We start from the raw sequence: 9,245 nt of genomic DNA on the forward strand, positions 1-9,245 counted from the left end.
AACAGAATTTTTGTCACACATGTCATTGTAGTATCATCAGCATGCTGAAATATCAACCCATTCTTTTCTGACATTGGTATTGGAATACCTCTTATTACTGTATTTTGTTTCATGACATAATTCAGAGGTTCTGCTGATAAAACATATAATAATGCAGATATTGTACAACCTTGTCTAACAGAATTTTTAATAGGAAAATATTTAGTTAAATTACACTTTACACTACTGTATATATCCGTATAAAATATCTGTACCCATTTTCTAAATTCGGTTCCAAAACCAAATACTTCTAATACATCAAGTAAATACTCATGACTCACTCAATCAAAAGCTTTTTCCTGATCAATTTTAACCACATAACCCTCTAAATTATCCATCTCTACCATATCAATCACATCTCTAATGTTAACTAGAGTATCTGCAATATCCCTTCCTATTATGTAAAACTGATACGGTACCAATTTTGATGCACCAGATGCGCATTTCGACAAATAATGTCTCTTCAGTGATGCTCAACCGAAATGTTTGAAATCCGAAATAACTATGAAGTTTTAGAGCTAAATATAGCCAAAAACAGCGTGCCAAAAAAGTGGAGCCAAATACAAGTCTGTGTTTCAGACACAATATTTGGTAATACCTGTTTCAGTCCATTTGCCATAACTCTTGCTATTATCTTATAATCTACATTTAACAGGCTTATAGGCCTCCAGTTTTTCAACAATTTCTTATCTCCTTTCTTCTTGTATAACAACGTAATAACACCCATTTTCATAGAGTTAGACATCGTGTATTCTGTTAATTTCTTTAAATAAATTGAGTAGAATATCTCTTTAATTGTGGTAAAAACATTTTATAAAATTCAACAGTCAACCCATCAGATCCTGGGCTTTTATTATTAGCCATTTCCTTGATTGCAGTTTCAATTTCTTCTTTGTTAATATCCCTTTCACACATTTCCTTATCATTTTCTTCAATTTTTCTATTCACATATGACAAAAACTGTGCCTTACTTTCAGAGTCAATTCGCACTGATGAATATAAGTTAGAATAGATATTGTACTCTATTTCTAAAATTGAATCAATATCCTTCTTTATTTCTTCTGTGTCACTCAACAATTCTTTTACTGAATTTGATTCTTGTTTTCGTTTTTCTAAATTAAAAAAATATTTCGTGCATTTATCTGATTCATTTGCCCACTGTGCTTTTGATCTAAGTGTTGCACCCTTACATTTTTCATTTTCAAAATCTGACAATTCTTGTTTGATTGCTTCATATTTTTCAATATCAACTTGTACTCCATTTGCTAAATTTTGTGAAATTCTTTGCATTTTGTTTTGTAAACCATAATAGTCTTTATTTCGTTCCCTGGCTCTAGTTTTGCTAAAACTTTTTGAGATTGTATTTCAAATTATCCCACCACACCAACATTGAATTTTCATATAACATACAACTTTTTTCTCTTTCAATAATTTCTATGATTTTTGTTTTATATGTATCATCATTCAATAGCAAATTATTATGTACCCACAACCCTGGTCCTCTTTCACAAACAGTATTATTCAAGTACATCACGACCATCGAATGATCGCTTAGTGTAGTTTCAACATAAAATATATTTCTAACATATGTTCTTATAACGTGTGAAACTAGAATGTAATCTATTCTACTTTGAACTAACATGTTTCCTACTAACATTTTTCTTGAAAAAACTTGTTCTCCTCTATTTCTACTTCTCCATAAATCTGCTACACCATGTTGATTCATCATATTGAACAGGGCTTTGTAACCCTGGTCATAAACATGACGTGTCTTACCACATCTATCAATCTCTGCAAGTGTGTTATTAAAATCACCTAGTATTATAAGATTCACTGAATATGGAATGATACTAGACATATCTTGAAAAAAAATTGGCCCTTTCTTTTGCAATGTTAGGTGCATATATGTTTATAATATCAAAATTTTCATCATTTTCTTTGTATTTTATATGTAGAAATCTACCATCGCACTCTTTTACATATTGAATATTATCTTTTAATTCATTTCTAATCAAAAAAGCTACACCCTTTGACGACGTCTCAGAGTTATTGTACATAATACTTCCTTTCCATAAATGTTTATATTTTTCAATGAAGTCATCTCGCCAATGAGTTTCTTGTAAACCAATGATATCATACTTCCTTTCATCCAATAAACTAAATATCATTTTCATCTTATTTACATTACACAATCCATTACAGTTCTACGAAGTTACTATCACCATGATTGTAAATAAGAATAAGAGTTTGTCCATTCGTTCCATTTCATTTTTTTTTTTTTTTGCGTTTCTCTTCTTCTTCAATTTCTTTTTTCTTTTGGCTTTCCCCTCTACGATGATGATTTCATTTTCCGAATCTGTTCCTACATTAGAGTCACTCTCACTCCGCTCTTGAATCATGTTTTCACAATCTTGAGAGGCTTCATTCAATTCCCGCTCTTGAATTTCGTTTTCATCATCCTTAGGGGCATTTTTATTGGTAGACATATTCACTTTATCGTTTTTATTCACAATAATTTGATTTTCTGTCGTCTCAGTATGTTTCTTTTGTTTTGTTTCCGCACAAATAAGTGATTCGTCTATATTTTCGTTCTCATGTTGCACCCCTTCGTTCGCTTCTTCTGTTTCCATATTTGTGTTACCCTCTAACACGTCCTCTTTCTCCACCTCAGACACTTCCAATTCATTGTTTTCTTCAGAACTGTGATCACTCATGCAACACTGGCATTTAAATGTCCATTCACCACACTGCTCACACAAGTGATTTTTACAGGCCCTCGCGTAGTGACCTTGCTGCTTACACTTGAAGCACACAAATTTTGGACATGCTCTAAATAAATGATCACTCGTGTAACACAGCGAACACACTTTCATTTGACCGTTATGAATACACCTATGATACTCCTTTTGAAATTTCACAGTGTATGGAAAAGAGGGCATATGAGGAGGTAGTTTCACCCTAACGTACCTTGTTCCGTCAGCAATTGTAGTTCCAGGATAAAATCGTCTGTTAATAGGTGACAGCAATTCAACACCCATTGATGTTAAAGTTTGTGCAATCTCTCCATCATTTATGTAAGCAGGAAGGTGTAAAAAACTAACAATCAGTGAAGTCTGTACAACTTCACGACATTCAAACAAATCATTGCCAAGTCTTATTCCTTCCAGCAAATATTGTGTTTGTACTTTTCCATCAAGAGTAAGTTCATACAAATTACCTGATTTAGGCACACATGCATAAAGAGACCCCAAACCACAGTTCTCATTGACGAATTGTATAATTCCCTCGGGTTTGATGAGAGAATTGTCTCTAACATTTACAACTACATTGTTCTCACGACAGTACTTTCTGTCTTTGAATAAATTGTTAGATCCGCCAAGATGGCTGCCACCCGACGTGGCTGCCATCTCACGTTTATGCACAATTATTTACAATGTTCTCAAAGTCTAACTATTTTACACAGAAAATTGAAACATATATACATAAAGCCTTCTGCACTACAGCAGTCGGCAAATATACTACTCACAGTAGACGCAAAAAGGTAAATTTTCCGACACACAAAATTTCCTCGTGCTCACTACAACAAGTAGACCGGAAGTCTCTATACATGTATATTGTATATATTTGTACATACTCTGACCTTATTCTTACTCAAATGTATGTTTATTTAATGCACCTCATGTACCATGTATAATGTGGTTTGAGTGAATAAAATGAACTTGAACTTGCAAGTAAACTGGGAAACTTACCGGCGCGAACGGGATTGAGAGGCCGTGTGATTTTTTTAGCACGATGCTCTAACCACTCTGCCACGGAGGCCGCTTACACGAATATGAAACGAAGTCACCCTACATGGTCAGTGCGAGTGTGTAATTCACATTTCATGAGTTCTTTATACAGCTCACCGGTTACAAGTTGTTCTGACAGTTCATACCGTTCACCGGTTACGGGTTGTTCTGACAGTTTATAAAGTTCACCGGTTACGGGTTGTTCTGACAGTTTATACAGTTCACCGGTTACAAGTTGTTCTGACAGTTCATACAGTTCACCAGTTACGGGTTGTTCTAACAGTTTATACAGTTCACCGGTTACAGGTTGTTCTGACAGTTCATCGGTTACGGGTTGTTCTGATAGTTTATACAATTCACCGGTGACAAGTTGTTCATACAGTTAACCGGTTAGGGGTTGTTCTAACAGTTTATACAGTTCACCGGTTACAGGTTGTTCTGACAGTTCATCGGTTACGGGTTGTTCTGACAGTTTATACAGTTCACCGGTTACGGGTTGTTCTGACAGTTTATACAGTTTACCGGTTACGGGTTGTTTTGACTGTTCCCTTGGTCATAGTTCATGGGTACTCCTATATGTATGATTACAGTTTATGGGCACCTGTATAATTACTGTTCATAGGAGTCTGTGATCATTTTCATATATGTCGTCACCACTCATGAATACATACAAATTTTCTCATATGTGTTGTAACTCTTCATAGGATTTTATAGCAGTTGCCATATGTATGACATGTTCAAGTATTAAAACTATTTTGTTTTCGATCTTGAGATAGTTCTCTAACAACAAATAATTTTTTGTCAATGTTCATGGGTAGCTGCTATATCATGGGCTCTGTTCATGTGTACATAGAAACAGTTCCTTTATACGTAGTTTGTATTCAGGAATACCTCCAACAGTCTTATATGTACGGGCAGCCAATTAACACTTCCTATACCTGTATCAAATACATGTAGGCATCTCCCAAATGTATGGTCCATGCTTTGGTCACACGAATGCGCTGCTGATAGTTCCCATGTGTTTAAAAGGTACACAATGAAGAAATACATTTTTCAATTGCTACATGAAAGGTGAAGATAACGAACAGTGATCAATCTCATGATTCCTATAAGCAATACAAAAGAGAGAGCCGAGCAAACACGGAACCCGGATACACCAGATGCGGGATCAGGTGTCTGGGAGGAGTAAGCATCCCCTGTCGACCGGGCACACCCGCCGTTAGTCCGAAATATCTTACGTTTTCCTGGCTTTTTTATGATTTTGATATTTACTGTGCCAGGAAAACGTCAGAACCGGCGGCATTACGTAAACTGGAAATTTTCGCCGCCTCCAGCTGGAGGCGGCATTCTCAGGCCTATTCTAAATACTTGCGAGCCGTATTCAATGTCAAACTTTTAACTAATCAATAAAACGATGCTTCTTGTACTTACTAATATCGATTAAAAGAAAATATCACTCCAAAATTCAATAACAGACGCACACAATTGTAGTCAACCGAATTTTCGCTGTCATTTGAGCGAACGAGTCACGTGTCTCAAAACAATCGACAGTTTGTTAAAATGTTTTCAAGAGACTGTATATGTGATGAAAGAATCCATAAAATCGATTTTAGTTAGTACGACTTGCCGGTAGACTAGATAATAATCCATAAGTAACATTTAAATGTGATATACATGTATGTACTTTTGATTCATCTCAAAGTTTGTTTCAATTTGCAGCATAATCACTATGTAATCTATGAACATCTTTCAGTCAATTTTATTCTACAGAAAATTCTAGGATTAGGGCATTTAAGATTATTCCTTGAGGGTAAGAACTTTACATCATGCCCCTTCACGTTTGATAGTTACGACTTATTCCCATAACTGAATATTTTTCTGGTTTTGATTTTGTTCTCCTAGAGAGAAAAATGAGTCCTTTAGAAGTTTCGAAATGAAGGAATAAAGGGATATTTTACTACTCCGTTTATTTACTGAAAACATGGTCCCTTATACATGTAATTCAAGTTCCCCCGATCCCATGTTAGTGTTTAATGTTACAACGGCAAGTAAGCGTATGAACCTGAAGAAAATACACGCACGTGTGGCGCATACCACTTAATTTGAATGATGACAGAGAACCAATCCCTAACTCACAACACATTTACAATGCATCATGCATGTGTCAGAAGCTTTATGTCGCTGACTGGAGTGATTAAAAGTAAATTTTCGTTATTTCCTTTTTCTTCGACACTTTCTTGATGAAAATCAACGTTTATTTTACGTATCAGAGTGCTACATTTCAAAATCTCGTTAAATTCTTGATTGGAAAATTTGCTGGTTGAATATATTTTAAAGTTTAAAGTTTCACCACAGTTAAACTCATAATATCTAATGATATGCAAAATAATGACAGTGATGTTAGAACCTTGTGGAGATTTTGTGGGATTCCCATTCCCACTCAAAATTCCATCATCCTTTTGAACACCTGCGAGCTAGTTGTTAGTGTGCTTTCCATTGTCTGCTATCAAAATTATTGCACGAGTAAAAAGGCGTTTAAGAAGGTACACAAAATAATTGAAAATGGACAAAATCGACTACTACATTTGACCCTCAGTCGCAAAAACGTATTGCGGTATCAAGAAGCGCGGTTGCAAGACAATCCGAGTTTCTAACTCAAATACAAATAAGGCATTTGAATTTGAAACGAATTTGGTACTTTCTAAGAAATTACACAGTGTTTAATTTTCTTATTCTTCAATGTCAATATTAACCCCACACATAATTGTTAAAATTCCTTTCGCATAACATAAATTTCTTTTCATAGTTTACTTATACTAGTATTCAAGTTTAGTTAAAATAGAAATTAGATACTCTGCCAACATGTTTGAATAATTCAATTATTAATTCAGCGTAAGATTGATGTTATATTTGAACAGTCACTTGTTGTGGTGAAACACTGTCCTTAATTAGTTCAGGACGCATATTAAAAGTGTTTTGCAGTAAACCAATGTATCTGAACTGAAATTTTAAAAAAGATGTGACGAAAGAAGAAAACGGGTAACCCTGTAATCATTTTAAAGGAATCTTCCAGTGTCAATATGGACACTTACATGCATTTAACATTACTTTAGCCTATGGCGTTGTTTTTAATAGAATTCGGGGTATATAATTTTGCATCGATTGATTGATTGTTTTACTTTCCGTCGAGAATTTTGCACTCATATTGAGAAGTCACCGCTGTAGGTGAAGTATCAGAAATTTAGACCTACATATACATGTATACTTAGCGCTCAGGACCGTAGTAGTGAGGATTCTTTATCGTGCCAACACCTGAATGTTTCTCTTTCAACATGAATGGAAAGCAACATACAACGAAAATCACAGGCTTACTAAAACACATCACAGCAAACTCAAAGAAATACAAAAGTCAGAGGTGACCCCCCCCTCCCCAAAAAAATCCCTCACAGAATCATGTGATAAAAGAAAACACACAACATCGAAAACTTAACACAAGTAAAAAAAAAAAAAAAAAAAGCACACGCACCTCACAAAATTGCAAACCAGAATAAGTGAAACACTGTTGTCCCAGTATGGCCAAACCAGATTTTTCGAGTACGAGGACATAAAAAGATTAACATAAAACAAGATAACTCAAACAAAAAATAAATAAAAGTGATCATGAAAACTCACAGAAACACAAAACAGTAACCAAGGAAACTCACAGAAATACAAAACAGTAACCAAGGAAACTCAGAAACACAACGCAGTAACCAAAGAAACTTACAGAAGCACAAAACCGTAACTAAGGAAACTCACAGAAACAAAACAAAAAAAAACAACCCAGTAACCAAGGAAACTTACAGAAACACATAACAGTAACTAAGAAAACTCACAGAAACAAAAAACAGTAACCAAGGAAACTCATAGAAGCAAAAAACAGTAACCAAGGAAACTCACAGAAATAAAAAACAGTAACAAAGAAAACTACCAGAAACACAAAACAGTAACCAAGGTAACTCACAGAAACACAAAACCGTAACTAAGGAAACTCACAGACACAAAAAACAGTAACCAAGGAAACTCACAGAAACCCATAACAGTAACTAAGAAAACTCACAGAAACAAAAACCATTAACCAAGGAAACTCACAGAAGCAAAAAAACAGTAACCAAGGAAACTCACAGAAACCCATAACAGTAACCAAGGAAACTCACAGAAACCCATAACAGTAACCAAGGAAAGTTACAGAAACACAAAACAGTAACCAAGGAAACTCACAAAAACAAAACAGTAACCAAGGAAACTCACAGAAACAAACAACAGTCACTAAGGAACCCAAGAGTGTTTCAATTAAGAGTAGAGCAAACACGGATCCCTGGGCATACTAGAGGTGGGGTCAGGTGTCTAAGAGGAGTAAGTATCCCCTATAGATCAGTCACACCACTGTGAATCCTATATCTTGATCAGGTAACGGAGTAATCCGTAGTCAAATTCGAGGTGTAATGGGCGGTCTACCATGGGTATGAAACACGTTAGACAGACATCATCTGACCTACTAACAGGTTGTATTGGTAAATCAGATCCTTATAACGACCATAAAATTTGCGAAATGCTGACCTTAAAAGAAACTGTTGAAAAGCTTGTCACATAATATAACACAACAAACAGAAGACAAGAGGAAAATTCAAAGAAACAAAGGAGAACAAATGACAAGAAAGCTCGCATGACTAAACACTCACAGAAACAAAGGAGAACAAATGACAAGAAAACACTCACAGAAACAAAATAGAACAAATGACAAGAAAACTCGCATGACTAAACACTCACAGAAACAAAATAGAATAAATGACAAGAACACTTGCATGACTAAACACTCACAGAAACAAAGGAGAACAAATGACAAGAAAACTCGCATGACTAAACACTCACAGAAACAGAGCACAGGAGAGTGGAAAGAAGATCTAAGGAGAAGAAGTGATAAAACCTCCAAAATGTGATAATTGAGAAAGAAATTAAAACATGAAAATATTCAATTCATATGGCTCACGGCGGGTGTGAAAGGTCAACAGGGGATGCTTACTCCTTCTAGGCACCTGATCCCACCTCTGGTGTGTCCAGGGGTCAGTGTTAGCCCAACTATCTATTTTGTATTGCTTATAGGAGTTATGAGATTGATCACTGTTCGTTATCTTCACCTTGCATATGCAAGTACTCACACACAGTGGTGGTAAAACGACCAGGAGTTTTCTTAAATGACACGCAAAGATCGTCAATAAGATTAAAATCAAATGAGAGAAAGGTCTACCTATGGCAAGGTCTGTATGAGACGAAGATTGCAGCTTCTGAAAGGAGACAAAGAAAGGGGAGTGTGGACGAAGACTGGGCTTCTGACAGGAGACAAATAATTGATTGTATATTGTTTAATGTCCCTCTCGA

Source organism: Ostrea edulis, chromosome 6 (genome assembly GCF_947568905.1).
Source record: "Ostrea edulis chromosome 6, xbOstEdul1.1, whole genome shotgun sequence".
NCBI lineage: Eukaryota > Metazoa > Mollusca > Bivalvia > Ostreida > Ostreidae > Ostrea > Ostrea edulis.